This window comes from Heptranchias perlo, chromosome 30 (assembly GCF_035084215.1).
Source record: "Heptranchias perlo isolate sHepPer1 chromosome 30, sHepPer1.hap1, whole genome shotgun sequence".
Taxonomy (NCBI): domain Eukaryota; kingdom Metazoa; phylum Chordata; class Chondrichthyes; order Hexanchiformes; family Hexanchidae; genus Heptranchias; species Heptranchias perlo.
In genome coordinates, this window is record NC_090354.1 from 9,469,932 (window position 1) to 9,485,102 (window position 15,171).

The 15,171-nt window shown below is 43.8% G+C and overlaps 1 protein-coding gene across 2 annotated transcripts in view; it reads left to right on the forward strand.

Annotated features, from left to right (window-relative positions):
* The window catches only part of LOC137299885 (thyroid hormone receptor alpha), a 256,341-nt gene that overhangs the window by 76,144 nt on the left and 165,026 nt on the right, over positions 1 to 15,171 (forward strand). The window contains exons 1-2 of one of the 2 annotated variants that reach the window (XM_067968858.1): positions 3,119 to 3,392; positions 3,528 to 3,590. The gene's annotated coding sequence lies outside the window, so the exon portion shown is untranslated. Of the gene's footprint in view, positions 1 to 3,118; positions 3,393 to 3,527; positions 3,591 to 15,171 lie in introns of those variants that run through there. The other variant, XM_067968857.1, reaches the window with a different exon arrangement.

A 15,171-nucleotide genomic window follows, 5' to 3' on the forward strand; every position in this document is an offset into this window, starting at 1 on the left:
CAAGGGTCTAGTGAGAGGGAGAAACTGAAGGAAATCAGTATTATTTAAAAAATAGTGCTGGGGAAATTAATGGGGCTAAAGGCTGACAAATCCCCAGGGCCTGATAATCTACATCCCAGAGTACTAAAGGAAGTGACCCTGGAAATAGTGGATGCATTGGTGGTCATCTTCCAAAATTCTATAGACTCTGGAACAGTTCCTACAGATTGGAGGGTGGCAAATGTAACCCCACTGTTTAAAAAAGGAGGGCGAGAAAAAACAGGGAATTACAGACCAGTTAGCCTAACATCAGTAGTGGGGAAAATGCTAGAGTCTATTATAAAGGATGTGATAACAGAACACTCGGAAGGCATTAACGGGATTGGACAAAGTCAGCATGGGTTTATGAAAGGGAAATCATGCTTAACAAATCTACCAGATTTTTTTGAGGAGGTAATAGATAGGGGAGAACCAGTGGATGTGGTGCATTTGGATTTTCAGAAGGCTTTTGATAAGGTCCCACACAAGAGGTTAGTGTGCAAAATTAAAGCACAGGGGATTGGGGGGAATATACTGGAATGGATTGAGAATTGGTTGTCAGACAGGAAAAAGAGAGTAGGAATAAACGGGTCTTTTTCCAGGTGGCAGGCAGTGATTAGTGGGGTACTGCAAGGATCAGTGCTTGGGCCCCAGCTATTCACAATATATATCAATGATTTGGATGAGGGAACGGAATGTAACATTTCCAAGTTTGCAGACGACACAAAGCTGGGGTGGGATGTGAGCTGTGAGGAGGATGCAAAGAGGCTCCAATGTGATTCAGACAAGTTGGGTGAGTGGGCAAGAACATGGCAGATGCAGTATAACGTGGATAAATGTGAGGTTATCCACTTTGGTTGTAAAAACAGAAAGACAGATTATTATCTGAATGGTGATAGATTGGGAGAAGGGGAGGTGTAACGAGACCTGGGTGTCCTTGTACATCAGTCGCTGGAAGTGAACATTCAGGTGCAGCAAACAGTTAGGAAGGCAAATGGTATGTTGGAGTTGATTGCAAGAGGATTTGAGTACAGGAATAGGGATGTTTTACTACAGTTGTACAGGGCCTTGATGAGACCACATCTGGAGTATTGTGTGCAGTTTTGGTCTCCTTATCTGAGGAAGGATGTTCTTGCCATGGAGGGAGTGCAACGAAGGTTTACCAGACTGATTCCTGGGATGGCAGGACTGACGTATGAGGAGAGATTGGGTCGACTAGGCCTATATTCACTAGAGTTTAGAAGAAAGAGAGGTAATCTCATCAAAACATATAAAATTCTAACAGAACTAGACAGACTAGATGCAGGGAGGATGTTCCCGATGGCTGGGGAGTCCAGAACCAGGGGTCACAGTCTCATGATACGGGGTATGCCATTTAGAACCGAGATGAGGAGAAATTTCTTCACTCAGAGGGTGGCGAACCTGTGGAATTCTCTACCACAGAAGGCAGTGGAGGCCAAGTCATTAGATGTATTCAAGAAGGAGATAGATATATTTCTTAATGCTCAAGGCATCAAGGGATATGGGGAAAAAGCAGGAACAGGGTACTGAGTTAGACGATCAGCCATGATCATTTTGAATGGCGGAGCAGGCCCGAAGGGCTGAATGGCCTACTCTTGCTCCTAGTTTCTATGTTTCTATGTTGCCCCAGTGATTGTGACAACAAAGATCGTAGGAAACGTCCGTGTAAATGAAACTCGGGACATGGAATGGACATGCTTCAAAATTAGATAAATTGCACATCCACACACTTGATGTACAATGGGGGTGGAACATCAAGGTATTTATTGATGTTACCTTAAGTTGTTACTCTGTGGTCTTCCCTAATGGCTGAGTGTGGAAATGTGCTTGTCGTGCTGTACTGAGCCATACAAAGCAGGAAGCTACCAGATATCATCCTGGGCTCAGTGGTAGCATTCTTGCCTTCGAGTCAGAAGGTTGTTGGATTAAGAACATAATCTATTCTGACACTTCACTGCAGTACTGAGGGAGTGCTGCACTGGCAGTTGTGGCGGGAGTCTTTCAGATGAGACATTAAACCGAGGTCCCGCCTGCCCTCCCAGACAGTAAAAGACATCATGTCATTATTCCAAGAAGAGCAGGGGTGTTCTCCCCAGTGTCATTATTCTCATTGCTGTTTATGGGACCTTGCTGTACAAAATTGGCTGCCCAGTTTCCTTACATTACAATAGTCACTGCAGTTCAAAAGTACTTAATTGGCTGTGAAGTGCTTGGGGATGTCCTGTGGTTGTGAAAGGCGCTATAGAAATACAAGTTTGTTCTTTCTTTCCCTTTCCTTTTGATCATGGTCCTTTTGGTCCGTGCTGAGTTAGATAATCCCAGCATTGGTGGTAACGAGGCAATACAATTGGCCCCTAGGCAGGGAAACAAATCAACCCAGATTGTTGCTTCCTATTGCAGTCCAGTGACTTGTATATAGATGTTGGGTTGGGACAGGATTGGGTTCTACTGTGATGACCTCCCACTGGCAGGAAAGTCTGCCGACACTAAAGGTTGGATTTTCCTCGTTGGCAGATTTACTGCCAGAAGAGCATTCGAACTGCCAGTGCAAGAGCATTGATTTTCCTCTGTGTGCACCTTCATTACATATTCATGCTGGCCTCCAGGCACTAATACTGCCCTCTATAGGCAGCCTACTGCCGCAGCAACCTTTTGGGTCTAGATTTTCCTCTGTCCATTGGAGGAGGGTTGGTGTGGGACTTCTGCCTGGTACCCTGACCCCCCCGCCGTGACCCCAACCCATTTTCTTTAGTGGCGGTCATTATCTGTGCAGAGCAGGTTCCTGGCGAGAGATGTCAAAGGTATGTTTGTGTCACTGACAGAATATGTGCAGAATGATTTAGAGAAATGCTTGTATGAAGGAGTCGCAGAATGACCTCTAAATGAGAGCCTTGGTAGTTGTGAAGGAGAACTACGAGTCAGCAGGTGACTGAATGGAGTTTGTTGCCAAAAGGAGGACCATGACGGGAGTTGGCAGCGTCCTTGGATCTTTCTCAGCTGAAGGTCTCCCTCATGAGCTGTGCCTCCAGCTGTCTGGCAACTGGATCAGCTCAGTTACTGCTCTGTGAGGGAGGCGCAGTCTTCTGAAGCATTGCGGAGAGGTCAGTGTGAAGTAGCCTGGCTTAACCCTGCAGACGAGGAGACAGTGGTACCAGTGAGTAGAGGCCAGAGGCCGCCTGCGGTGCCTGTTCAGCCTGGCATTGTGGGGGTGGCCCTCCTGTCCCCCCTCCTCCTTGTTAAGTCAGGGAGCGAGTGGGAGGCCTGGGGGAGATCCCATTGCTTCAGTTTGCTGCTGTGCTGAAGAAACACAGAGAAATACGAAGGAGAAAGGGTTTTTTTTTCCACAGAGGAAAGTGAGACACATTCTATCTTTTGAATGAAATTGCTCGTCACTAGGCAACGCATTTTGTGGCATCATAAATATCAATGTGTGCAGAGGCAGATCCATGTACAAATGAGGTTTTAAGTTACATATTCTTCTGTTGCAGGAAGATACTGGGACAGCTTCCGAAAGGAGAAGAAAACGCGGGATATCTGTAGGACTGCAGCAAGTAGGCACATTTGTGTTTTGTACGCAGTCTGTTATTGTTCTCCTAAAAAAAGCATGGAATAAGAAAAGGCAATTCAGCAATCAGACCTGCACTTTTCAAAGTCCTTGTATAACCCATTCTGTTACAGCTTCTTCTCAGTCCATGTGGTCTAATGAGAAGAGATCTGTAAAATTTCTCCTGCTGCCTTCCATCCCAAGAAAAAATGTAAATAAAGCAAAATTTAAGAATTGCTGCCCTTTTGCTTCATATACAACTGTGGTTTTAATGTAAAGACTTCAAAATGAGTTCAGTTTTGTGCTGTGGTTTGAAATTTCCAATATATTTCTCCTGTTACTTTAAGAATGTTCTGGGATCACTGTCTAGGTGTTACATCAGTAATCCACTGGCTTTGCTTAAATACATAACCAGAGAAATGTTTCCAAAACTGAATGGGGAAGATATTGCCGCTGCTTGTTGCCTCCCCAACAACCGGGGCGGGGGGGGTTGAACGGGCCGGGCGGATTTTACCTCACCCAGCTCAGTGGGAATAGGGCCTTGAAAATGGAGCGGCTTCGTTTCCTACTTTCTCCCACCTATTTTGGATTTTAACGTCGCTGATTTGGGGGTGGATGAGGCACCATAACAGGCGGCTCATGAATTAATGCAAATTGAGGTTCCATGACGTCAAAGGGACCCCGGTTGCATTTTAACCAGGGGCTTGAGTGGGAAAACGCAGGTCGAAAATCGTGGCAGCAATGAAAAATATTTTAACTTCTAACAAGAGTGGGCAGTGATGCCATAGTTTGTGATAAAAATATACAAAGAAGAAATTGATTGAATATATAAAAGAAGTGGGCATTTAGAATAAAAAGGGCGCTCACCACTGCGATCATGGACTGCACTCTATTCATGTCTTGTGTAATGGAGTCACAATGTGGCAGGGTACAGCTCCCAAACTGTCGAAGGGTTAAAATGTTAACAAATGTGGGAAACGATACTCCTGGCACGTTGCTTGAGGGTGACGTACAAGGTTTTATTCGGTGCAATATGACTTGATTTAATGTGTGTTTGTATGTATGTACCCACCAAAGCTGCAGCTTGCTTTAAGACATTTAAAAGAATTTGTGAAACTTTCAGCATTTATATTTAAGTTAATTAGGCTACTTATCAAATTTGAGAGCGCAACGAAAGCTTTTTTGACCAAGTTTTCCAAATTGAAAATGTAGGGTGAAGGGTCAAGGTTCATAGTGCATTTCATATCAAGGTTGAAAAGGGGAATTGGAGAAGTCAAGGTAATAGAGATCAAATGACTCCAAGTTTGGCTTTTAAACAAACAAGGCACTAAATCGGGCCGTGTAGTGCCCATTGTTTCGGCGCTACATGGCCTCTCCAACACGCAAGGTGACTTATTGGCTGCGCACGCATGTTTCCAGCGTGACATGCACCGAACGGCATCTTGTGACATGAGTTAGCATAGGCGCAGATAACGAACGCTGGAAGCATGTAAAGTAGGGAGAAAATGGCTTCAATCAGTGTGCAACGCTGATTTAAAGTGATAAGTCTCAAAATGGTGTCTACGCTCAAATCAATGCAGCCTTAACCACTGTCATCTGAACGTGTCTTAGAGTGCCTGGAGGACCCCCCACCAGCGCTATTTAAAGGGACAATGCAGGATTTACAGGTTAGTGGCTGGATTATTGCTTCTGGCTGCTGAGACATTTGCAACTGTTTTTGGAGGTCTCCTATACTTGAATACTAGGACTAGGGGACATAGCCTAACATTTAGAGCCAGGACGTGCAGGAGTGAAGTTAGGAAATGCTTCTACATGCAAAGGGTGGGAGAAGTTTGGAACACTCTAATGCAAACGGAAGTTGATGCTAGCTCAATTGTGAATTCTAAATCTGAGATTGATAGATTTATGTGAACCAAGGGTATTAGGGGTTTTGGGGCTAAGGCGGGTGAATGGAGTTAGATTACAGGTCCACCATGATCTCATTGAATGCGGAACAGGCTCGAGGAGCTAAATGCCACTGCCACTTGCTGCCTCCTGATATGCGCCACCTTCTCCTGCAAGAAAGCGTGTCTGGATGATGTGCCTGTCACGGTGGAACAGCTGCCAGTGTGTGTGGCCTGTGAGTTGTGGGTGGGCGGCTTGCAACAGTGATAATGTGTAAGTGTGAGAGGAAGCATCTGGTTGGAAGAATTGAGTACCGATGGAAAGAGTTTGTTGGTATGTGGGTGATGGGGGGTGTAGTGCATGGAGCAGTGGATGCGGCTAGTGGTGCAGTTGGTAGGAGACGCCATTTGACAGTTGACCTCACTCACCTTGACCACTCATGTCAAAGCATTGAACTTCTTCCTGCACTGTGTCCATGTTCATGATGCTGTGCGCCTGGCATTGACTTCGTTCCCCGCTGCCTCCCACTGCCTTTTGGATATATGTCTGGAGGGCCTCTTGCCCCTCCCCCCCCCCCCCCCTCCCCTGCTGCGGATATAGGATGTCCCTCCTTCTGTCCACCTCTTGCCCCAAGGTCTCTGATGCATCTGCACTCTTGCAGGCCTGGTACCAACTCAGATCTGCAGATTGGAGGATGTGCGATTTAGTAGTGCGCAACCTTTATTCAATGTTTTAATATAACTCATCAGTGTGTAAACATAGGGATGGGATCTGCATCTGTGTTTTATGTGTGCGACGTCAGATCTCTGTTCAGACCCCGTGCAGACGGTAGACTGATATTTTCGGCAAATAACGGGTACCAGCTACCTTTTAAGAGATTTCTAAGAAACACCCTCCCTTTAAGAGAGTGGGCTCTCCCTGCTGGTGGAAAGTGCGAATTGCCTTGATTCTATGTGCAAAGCCCGGAATGGAACGCTGATTGCAGGTTAGTACTCAGGCTGGCCGAAACTCGCGTCCTGCCTGCGCAGGGATCATTGGGCGTGGGGTAATAGCGCATCACGCTACCTACGCCCAAAAATGGCCCTTATCTGAATTTTTCCCTCACATTTTCTTGATGTCTGGTTATAAAGCAGCTTTGAGTGAAGCTTGAGAGCCAGGTGCTTGCATTGCTTTTTGACTGGAAAATGTTGGTGGTACAGAGGAACTGCTCCTTCCACATCCTCTTCTCCCCCCTCCCAGTTCCCAAAAGAAGACTCAAAAGGAGCAAGATTATTAAAGTGATACTTTTCAAAGGCTTCCACATGAGTAGAATCAATTGTGAATGGCAACATTCTTCACTGAGTATTCTAATTACACAAGGAGTGTGTTAAGATGGGAAAGTTTCATTAATTAAGAAAACAGTAGAGTGCATTTTAAGTTGCTGTCACTGGACACTGTACTTTATTGGTTCCTGGCTAATCTGATGTTAGTGTGACGAGCCAGACTTAATTTCCTTGCCCAAAATATTGTCAAGTGTGCACTGTGTGCTGTCCTCTATAATGGATTTTGGATAATTCACATGTTTTTCTTTGGATTAGAGTCCCACCTGTTACATTATGCTGCTTCTATTGGAGCTTAAAGCTACTCTCCTCCTTAACTGCTTTTTTGTACAATTAAATTGAGCATTGCTTGCTGTGTGATTTTTCTATTCATCAAAATGCATTAGGCCTAATTGCTTCCAGTTAGCTTATTCTTTTTAAGAAAAGAGATACAGCGGCTGATCTTTGGGGGCGCAGTGCCCCCATGTACTAGCGCATTCACGGCATGGTAAAGTGGGGACTTGGGCAGACATCAGTTGCAAGCAGGCTCCGTCCATTGCAGCATTGCATTGCAGGTGTGACGCGTGACGCAGGACGATCTCACCAGAAAGAGCTGGGAGCTTCGTCTCAAAGGAAGGGTGATCTCCCTCGCTACTTTCTGGCCTTCACACAGAATCAGCATTCACTCATAAAAATGCCCATTTACAGTGGGCGCCCAGGAATTGCTAGGCAGCTGTGGGAGGCATGACTATCTTTTTCCATCCCTTTAAAGTGAGAACGTCTAGCTTCGAAAGGACGCTTTGTAAGTTTTTCTGTGAGAATGTTTTCTGGCATATTGAGTTGGTGAAAGGGTTCAGTGCCAAGAGTTCTGCCATTGCGATATTTGGATTAGCTCCTGCAAATTGTGGTGATGGGTTTCCTATGGGAATCTGCCAGTGTTACATTCTCTACAGGAAGAGGAGGAGTGGAGGGATATGAGGCAGATGAGATTGCACCAGAGGAAGTCTGTGCCCCCCACTGTCACCCTGCACACCACACATACAGGAATAGGTGAACATAATCATCCCATCATGCCTGTGCCGACTCTTTGAAAGAGCTGTCCAATTTAGTCCTAGCTTTTTCCCCATAATCGTAGTTTTCTTCAAGTATAATCGCTGTTGTAATGTAGGAAACACGGCAGCCAACTTGCACACAGCAAGAACCCACAAGCAGCGATGAGACAAAAGACCAGGTAATCTGTGAGACATGTGCCGCTCTATGTACAGACCCGGAAATCAGCCCCAGTGTATCAGCTGTGGCATACGAATTCCAAGGTCTTGTGCATTATCTACATTGCCTTCACACAGCTATCTGTTTGCTTCCCATCCTGGTTTATCCCACAGCAAGAAGACACTGTCTTCTTTACTGTTGGAATATTTTTATGAGTCCAACAGTTTTGTTGGTTCTTTATTGCTGGGGGTGAATCTGGATTCAGTGGAAGCTGAATTTATAGTTGGTAAAGCAGCCGACAGACCTCTGCCCCCAGTTCTGGTGGAGGGCCTCTTCCTTGGAACAGCTCATTGTGTCTGATTCTCATGCCAAAACCAAGCTGAGCTGTGGCTATGGGTGGAGCAGTCAACTCAATAGTAGTATTCATCTACAGAGAAAATATTCAGATTGTCGTCCTTTACAGTCATCAGCTGAGGTACACAGGGGTTTTGATCAACATGGCTTTAACCAGAACTGGGGCTTATCCTTAGGCTCTGAGCGTTAAACTTGAGAGTCAATAACTAGTGACTGGATGGCAAACTAAAAGAAAAAAATGCATTACACCAGGAATGTCCAAAGTGTTTGCCTTGGTGAGCCGCTTAGGTGTGCAACATGTAGCCCGATGGGCCACATATAAAGTTTAAATAATTATTCCCATTAATTTGCATATATCTCAAGCTGCCCGTACTAACCAAGCATACTTTCCGACCTTTGGATGAGATGTTAAACCGAGGCCCCGCCTGCCCTCTCAGGTGGACGTGAAAGATCCCATGGCACTATTTCAAAGAAGAACTGGGGAGTTCGCCCTGGTTCCTAGCCAATATTTATCCTTTCAACCAACATCACTAAAAAACAGATTATCCGGTCATTATCACATTGCTTGTGGGACCTTGCTGTGCACAAATTGGCTGCCCCGTTTCCTACATTGCAACAGTGACTACACTTCAAAAGTACTTCACTGGCTGTAAATCACTTTGGGACGTCCAGAGGCTGTGAAAAGTACTTTATAATTGCAAGTCTTTCTTTCTTTAACACATCTTCATGTTCAGAATTAGCATTTATCCACTAATTAGGGAGCAGTGCTGAGGATGACATTTTCAAACCGTGCGCCCTGTAAAATTCAAATAGGAGAAACCAAATCGTAAGAAATATTAACACAAATAGAAACTGAATTACTGGGATTCCCACATTCCCAGATAACCCAGGCTTCTGGGGTGCAAATGGTTTTGATACTCTAGGATTACGACATACGGGCCAATAAATTGACTTAATTTATGGAGAAGACTTACGTAGAATTACATAGATTGTACAGCACAGAAACAGGCCATTCGGTCCAAAAGGTCCATGCCCGTGTTTATGCTCCACACGAACCTCCTCCCACCCTTCTTCATCTAACCCCATCAACATAGCCTTATATTCCTTTCTCCCTCATATGTTTATCTAGCTTCCTCTTAAATGCATCTGTGCTAGTCGCCTCATGTACTCCTTGGGTAACGACTTCCACATTTTAATCACTCTCTGGGTGAAGAAGTTTCTCCTGAATTCCGTATTAGATTTATTAGTGACTTTTATATTTAAGGCCCCGAGTAAGTCTCCCCTGCCAGTGGAAACTCCTTGTCTACGTTGACCTTGTCAAACCCTTTCATGATCTTAAAGACCTCTATCAGGCCACCCCTCAGTCTTCTCTTTTTTTCTAGAGGAAGAGCCCCAGCCTGTGTTACATCGATCATAGCTCACTTAGATGGAGGAATCGCCAAGCAAGTTCAGCGTTTTCCTCTCTCCCAGGATATACCTGGACTTTCTCGCTTACCCATAGGTTAGAAATCACAGCGACTTCCAGCGGCATCTGCAATATGTACAGCCTCAGTTTCAGTCACTAGCACAGTTACTTTTTAACCTTCGGCGCAAATATTCCACAAATCCCTGGATTAAAGATCGGAAAATCTCTCTGCTCAAAATGGGGTGTCTGGAAAAATCACCATAGTGCAAACTTTAGGGACAGACATTTCATCAACGTAAATAAAAAAATTAGCGATTCATTTCTTGCAAGCTTCTTCAAGCTTGTATTTTACCTCACGTAGTTAATAAATTGTGTGAAAACATTTCACTTTAATATAGATTATTTGGACACTAAGTTCATGTTTATGTAATTGCAATATAATGGGTTTATTCCATATAATTCAAGACAGCCGTATTATAAACCACATTTCCTGAGCATTGCAATTACTTAATTGTACAACTCCCTAGTCAATAAAAAGAAAGAAAGAACTTGCAATTATATAGTGCCTTTCAAAACCTCAGGACGTCCCAAAGCATTTCACAAGCAACAAAGAACTTTTGAAGTGTAGTCACATGTTGTCATGTAGGGAAACGCAGCTGCCAATTTGCACACAGCAAGATCCCAGAAACAGCCAGGAGATAAATAACCAGATAATCCGTTTTCACACTGATGGTTGAGGGATAAATATTGGCCTGCACACCAGGAGAACTCCACTGCTCTTCTTTGAATAGTGCCATGGGGATCGTCTACATTCACCTGAGAGGGGAGACAGGGCCTCGGTTTAACATACGGAAGATGGCACTTCCAACAGTGCAGCACTCCCTCAGTACTTCACCAAAGTGTCAGCCTAGATTATGTGCTCAAGTCCCTGGAGTGGAGCTTGAACCCACAACCCTCTGATTCAGAGCTGAGAGTGTTACCACTGAGCTAAGGCTGACATCTTAAATTGTTTTTATTCAGCCTGATGTAACACAAGTATAATAGTAAAAAGATTGCAACAAGTCTAAAGTTGATTTGATCCACCCTTTAATAATTTGCGAAGTGCCAGATTGTGGTTATACAGAAAATGCTCTCTACCCAAATAGATGCAGAGATGGGCTAAAAATTTATGAAAAGGAGGTACTAGAAATGCTAGCTGTACTTAAAATCGATAAATCACCCGGTCCGGAAGAGATGCATCCTAGGTTGCTGAGGAAAGTAAGGGTGGTAATTGCGGAGGTACTGGCCATAATCTTCCATACATCCTTAGATACTGGGGTGGTGTGAGAGGACTGGAGAATTGCAAATGTTACACCCTTGTTCAAAAAAGGGTGTAAGGATAAATCCAGCAACTATAGGCCAGTCAGTTTAACCTCAGTGGTGAGGAAACTTTTAGAAACGATAATCCGGGACAGAATCAGCAGTTACTTGGACAAATGTGGATTGATTCGGGATTTGTTAAAGGCAAATTGTGCTTAACTAACTTGATAGAGTTTTTTAATGAGGTAGCAGAGAGGGTAGATGAGGACAATGCAGTTGATGTGGTGTATATGAACTTTCAAAAGGCGTTTGATAAAGTACCGCATAATAGTCATCAAGATTGAAGCCCGTGGAATAAAAGGGGCAGTAGCAGCATGGATACAGAATTGGCTAAGTCACAGGAAGCAGAGAGTAATGATGAACGGTTGTTTTTCGGACTGGAGGGAAGTGTACAGTGATGTTCTCCAGGGGTTGGTACTAGGACCACTGCTTTTTTTGATATATATTTATGACTTGGACATGGGTGTACAGGGCACAATTTCCAAGTTTGCAGATGACACAAAACTTGGAAGTGTAGTGAACAGTGAGGAGGATAGTGATAGACTTCAAGAGGATATAGAAAGGCTGGAGGCTGGTGGCATGGGCAGACATGTGGCAGATGAAATTTAACGCAGAAAAATCCGAGATGATACATTTCGGTAGGAAAAATGTAGGAGCTGTAATATTACCATCTATTTGGTGTTTCTATCGTAGATTTATAACATAGAAATCCCAGGGAAAGTTTAACATCTCAAACGTAACATTTCTTTGCAAACTGCTTTTGAGTTGATCAAGATTGGAATGCCTCAGTCTCTATTTTCGTCTGGTTCAAGCAGTAACTGGCTAGCATTTAATCGGACAAACAGCCCTTAATGAGTAATCTGTTACCACAAATTGGCAGCAAAGCAGAGCTCGATACATCCCCTCATGCTGTGCATTCACATAGCTGAAATATTGCACACATTCAGTAAAAGCGATGTCGTAACATTTAATTTGTTCAGAGCCTTGGGGAGCTGCTTTGAAAATGAGTCCAGGTTGCTTGTTACTACGGCAGCAGAGTGATCAGAGTGGGGTTGTTCAAAAAGTTGAAGCTCACTGTCCTGAAGGAATATGTAAAGGTATCTTGTTTTTGATCTAGGATTGGATCAGACTATGGGTGTTGGAATAAGATCAGGTTCATCAGGGTTCAGCCTGGAGTGAATTCTTTTACAGACTGTTTTTTGAAATGCATTTGTAAGGGAAATGTTGGCCTGCTGGCCTTGAACAGCATCAGAACGTAAAGCACTGTCCTCATGTTTACAAGGATGATACCAGAACTGAGAGATTATAACTCTCAGGAGAGACTGAACAGGCTGGGGCTCTTTTCTCTAGGAAAGAGAAGGCTGAGGGGTGACCTAATAGAGGTCTGTAAAATTATGAAGGGGTTTGATGGGGTAGACGTAGAGAAGATGTTTCCACTTGTGGGGGTGTCCAAAACTAGGGGCCATAAATATAACAAAAGCAAAATACTGCGGATGCTGGAAATCTGAAAGAAAAACAGAAAATGCTGGAAATACTCATCAGATCAGGCAACATCTGTGGAGAAACACAGTTAATGTTTCAGGTTGATGACCTGAACGATATATCATCGCCCTGAAACTTTAACTCTGTTTCTCTCTCCACAGACGCTGCCTGACCTGCTGAGTGTTTTCAGCATATTTTGTTTTTATTTTAGGCCATTAATATAAGGTAGTCACTAACATAAGAACATAAGAAATAGGAGCAGGCGTAGGCCTTACGGCCCCTCGAGCATGTTCTGCCATTCAATCAGATCATGGCTGATCTTCGACCTCAACTCCACTTTCCCGCCCGATCCCCATATCCCTTGATTCCCCCAGAGTCCAAAAATCTATCCATCTCCGCCTTGAATATATTCAATGACTCAGCATTCACAGCCCTCTGGGGTAGAGAATTCCAAAGATTCACAACGCTCTGCGTGAAGAAATTTCTCCTCATCTCAGTCTTGAATGGCTGACCCCGGATCCTGCGACAATGCCCCCTAGTTCTAGCTCTCTAGCCAGGGGAAACAATCTCTCAGCATTTACCCTGTCAAGCCCCCTCATAATCTTATATGTTTCAATGAGGTCACCTCTCATTCTTCTAAACTCCAGAGAGTATAGGCCAATTCTACTCAACCTCTCTTCATAGGACAACCCTTTCATCTCAGGAATTAATCTAGTGAACCTTCGTTGCACCACCTCTAAGGCAAGTATATCCTTCCTTATATAAGGAGACCAAAACTGTATGTAGTACTCCAGGTGACATCTCACCAATGCCCTGTACAACTGTAGTAAGACTTCCTTACTCTTGTACTCCAACCCTCTTGCAATAAAGGTAAACATGCTATTTGCCTTCCTAATTGCTTGCTGTACCTGCATACTAACTTTTTATGTTTCTTGTACGAGGACAACCAAGTCTCTCTGAACATCAATATTTACTAGTTTCTCACCATTTAAAAAATAATTCTGTTTTTCTATTCTTCCTACCAAAGTGAATAACCTCACATTTCCCCACATTACATTTCATCTGCCACCTTCTTGCCCACTCACTTAACCTGTCAGTAACCTTTGCAGGCTCTTTGTGTCCTCCTCACAGCTTACTTTCCCACCTTGCTTTGTATCGTGAGTAAGTTTGTATACATTACACTCGGCCCCTTCATCCAAGTCATTAATATAGATTTTAAATAGCTGAGGCCCCAGCACCGATCCTTGTGGCACCCCACGAGTTACAGCCTGTCAATCTGAGAATGACCTATTTATCCCTACTCTCTGTTTTCTGTCCTTTAATCAATCCTCTATCTGTGCTAATATATTACCCCCAACCCCACGAGCTCTTACCTTGTGTAACAACGTTTTATGTGGCACCTTTATGGAATGCTTTTTGAAAATCCAAATATACTACATCCACTGGTTCTCCGTTATCTACCCTGCTAGTTACATCCTCAAAAAACTCTAATAAATCCAATAAAGAATTGAGGAGAAACTTCTTTACCCAGAGAGTGATTAGAATGTGGAACTTGTTACCACATGGAGTAGTTGAGGCAAATAGCATAGATGTCTTTAAGGGGAAGCTAATTAAGTACATGAGGGAGAAAGAAATAGAAGGATATGCAGATATGATTAGATTCAGCAGGGTGGGAGGAGGCTCGTGAGGAGCATAAACACTGGCACAGACCAGTTGGGCTGATTGGCCTGTTTCTGTACTGTAAATTCTATGTAATTCTGTGTGACGTTCGGCTTTGCCTCGCAATCTTCCTTTGAGAGACAAAACATGTGACTTCTAGAGGTTCGAGATGATAGTGTGAATATCTGATAGCGGAGTGCTGCTGTGGTGATCGATTAGGCCAGTAGCCTAAGTGACCACAAAGACTGACTGAATGTACAGGAGGAGGTAGAATTCCCCAATGTGTACAGTTTGCGTGATCTATGATCTGTACTGCATTACAGAGCAGTGCAGCTCAGTACTCACCGGTGATTAAATAACTGCTCAGCCTCTTCTCCTTGACATGCTGCTCAGAATGTTCGCGCTATAAAAAAAAGTTAATCTCTTTTATTTTGTTCTGTTTACCCGAAAGCAGCACTCTCCATGCAATTCAAACTTAGCAATTCAAAGTGCCAATGAGCATCGAGCAGTATTGCTCAGCAGTGCAATCATCGAGCCATCCTTCGGATTCTTCATAGCTAACCAATTAGGGTCACTTAGTGCAATATCATTGCTATTTCACATACCAGGTTGTGGAGATAATGAAACAACCAAGGCAATAATTTTGCAACAATGGGAGAATGCCATTAAAGTGATCGCGACAACCAAACTGCACTGATCATTATAAACAATTGCAGAAATATTGCCAGATGCTTGTGGTTCTGGAAGGCAGATTTTGATCATTGTAAGTGTTGATTATTACAAACAGTATAACACTGCTAAGGACATTCAGCACTGAAAGGGTCATTGGGCGGGGAGAATGATATACAGTATACATTTGATCCCAAGCATTGATTTCACTGGTAAAAAATGTACTCCTTGGATTAAAATGGAAAAAAAAAGTGTTTGCTTTCCCAATT